This window comes from Sardina pilchardus, chromosome 7 (assembly GCF_963854185.1).
Source record: "Sardina pilchardus chromosome 7, fSarPil1.1, whole genome shotgun sequence".
Taxonomy (NCBI): Eukaryota; Metazoa; Chordata; class Actinopteri; order Clupeiformes; family Clupeidae; genus Sardina; species Sardina pilchardus.
In genome coordinates this window covers 15363323-15366024 of record NC_085000.1, presented here as the reverse complement: position 1 = coordinate 15366024, position 2702 = coordinate 15363323, and the positions used below count along the sequence as shown (strand labels likewise).

Here is a 2702-nt window from a genome sequence, read left to right as displayed (position 1 = left end):
AAAGGTTTGAAGCATGTATCCGACATTCGCACTTTCGACATAACCTGCGGTTCAAAAATAGCTAATGTAATAATAATAATAATATAAATAATAATAAAATTACACATTTCATGCAGTAAACACAACAACAATAGCCACTGTCAACTATGTCCAATCTACGTGTATTAAATGTATCCGTAGGTCTTCATTTTGTCACCAGTGATGAATCTGCGAGTAAATTTGTTAAGACGTCTTCTTCTATGGTTTTCGAGTGGATACCACCATGTAGCGCACTACCGCCACCAATGATTTTCCAGAGACATAACATCTAACAAACGTACCTTCTATGCCTGGAGGAATTTGAAAATATGCTAATATCTCTCTCTCATAGCTTCAGTTTTCTTTCAGTAGCCCATGGGACTAGTCAGAAATAGCCTACATGGAAAAACACATTTGTTAATGTCTCTCAAATGTAGGCTAGCCTAAGCTTCATAGGCTCCTAGAAAGAGGAAGTCTTGGCACCCTCATCAATCATAAATGTGCAACCATTCTGAGCACTCCATATAGAAATCCCTGAAAAAAAAAAGTCAGGGATTTTGCAGGAAGCCGCATTTATTTGTGTTGTTAGCCTATATGTATTAAATTTGTGTCAATAATATTTGTAAATGTGCAGAGGGTAATCCACAAGTATGCCTGTTTTGATGTCCACAGATAAAAAATAAATACATATTTTACAAATGTAAAAAAAAATAATTTGTAACTTGTTTTTATTCTTACACATATAGATGTGCTTTTGCAAAACTGATATTTGCAATTTTTTTTTTTGTGTGAACATCGCACAGATTCACAAGTACCAAAGATTCTCACGCATAGCTAAATCTCCTTAGACTTTCCGACCCAGTAGGTGGCAGTATTGTGGCCATGGAGGAAATGTTCGAAATGTGGGTTCGTTTGCAAATGATCATGGGACATGAGTTTTTTAACTCAGAATTTAAAATATATACAGTACGCAGTCTGTACCTTTGCCTTTTTTTCTTTGGCCCTGAAGTGCAAAACACAACGGCAAATCACACAACACAACACAATAGACAACACAACACAAAAAGAGAAAACACGGCCCGAAGTGCACAACACAATGGTAAATCACACAACACAACACAAAAAGAGACAACACAACACAAAGAGTTAATAAATAATATCTTCACTCTTGCACTTTCAGTTTCACTTTGGAGTGAGGATATTAGGCTACTGCGCAGTCTGTGCTCCCAATATTATTCCGCCACACAATATAGTTATCCCTTTTATCTGCTTAGAAATGCACCACGTTTTATTTTGTCTGACCATACTTGGTCGTGTGACTACTCGTGTAACTGTATTTTAATAGGGAAAACATGGAGGTGTTTGGTCACTTCTAACTTCATCTCTGTTTGGATCCTAATGCATTGGGCTAAGTGCTATCAAAGTTGCGCCGCGCGCCAGAGCCAGTGAGTGCACGCATTGAAACGTGAGAGGTATGTATCAACTCGTCTTAATTAAGCCAATAACATAGTTTAATTTGAAAAAACGGTGAAGTGTTCCTTTAACTTCGAGTAGTCAAGTGCGTCTTTCTCAGTGCGTGTATGCATTCAGTATGAATTGAGTCAGCCTCTCTGCGGCCTGGAGTCATCTTCTACCAGTCACTAAAGAGGAGCACAACGAGATCAGCTACGGATGTTCCCTCACTAAAACAGTACTCAGCCAACATCAAGTCACTTCACTTCGCCAAGGCAACTGGAGGTGGAGGATAAGCAGGCGATTCCCACGGTGAGTTGTTTCTTTATTGGTATTTTTAATTGTCAGTTTCTAACTCTGATAGCAATCGACACTTTATTCGAAATGCTGAAGTTTGTTCTTACCAGATTAGAAATCATTGGAAAATGGAACAACGGTGCGAATGAATAAGGTGCTAATTAACTTACATTCGTTAGCCTTCAGGATAGAAAAGTAGGTGTCTTGCTTACATATCAAACGAGTTTTAAATTGTGTGTTTTTATCATCAATTAAGATCAGCATAGAGGAGTATTCCTTGAACTGAAGTGAGATTAATGCACATTAATTTCATACAGGCTACTCAGGTTTTGGTTACTTTCCGTTATTTAATGTCACAAGGTATAGGCTACCCTAACATGTTATTTACCATTTTATTATGGTTTCTAAATGGCTTGTATGTGAAATACACGTCATTTTCACATGTGAAATAGGCTTCTTCTAGTCTACGTATTCCATGTTAGAATCAGGAGTCTTGGCATGTTACAGCCTACATGTAGCATAGCCTGGGAATTTTCACCTTTGACAATTTAGGATGCTTGCTAGTCCATCTGGCCAAGGGGCCATTGAAGCCAATTTCCAATACCCCTAAAACAGTCATTGAGTAAACAACTGCAATTAAACATTTGTTCATGAGATTGCTACACTTCTGAAGCATTTTGGTAAGAGTTTAATGCGCCAATTTAAGTTTAATATTTCACTCCTTGTTATGCCCCTGCTGGAAGTCCCTAGTCCAGTAGTTCTATACAGTGTGTATCTGTGGTACGTGTACCACTGATGGTACACAGACTCTCTGTTGTGGTACTCTGGGTGTCTCCAAGATGTTTTATTTCATGAAGACAAAATAATCACTTTAAATTGGCCTACGCTACTATATTTTAATCCTGGTCTGGTCATAATGGTGGTACTTGGAGAGC

General features: G+C 38.1%; 1 protein-coding gene across 2 annotated transcripts in view; it reads left to right on the top strand.

The window, feature by feature from the left end:
• The first annotated feature begins 1223 nt into the window (after positions 1–1223).
• Positions 1224–2702, top strand: part of LOC134087390 (calcitonin gene-related peptide type 1 receptor-like) — a 43691-nt gene continuing 42212 nt past the window's right edge. The window contains exons 1-2 of one of the 2 annotated variants that reach the window (XM_062540850.1): positions 1224–1490; positions 1592–1782. The gene's annotated coding sequence lies outside the window, so the exon portion shown is untranslated. Of the gene's footprint in view, positions 1783–2702 lie in introns of both variants that reach the window. The other variant, XM_062540851.1, reaches the window with a different exon arrangement.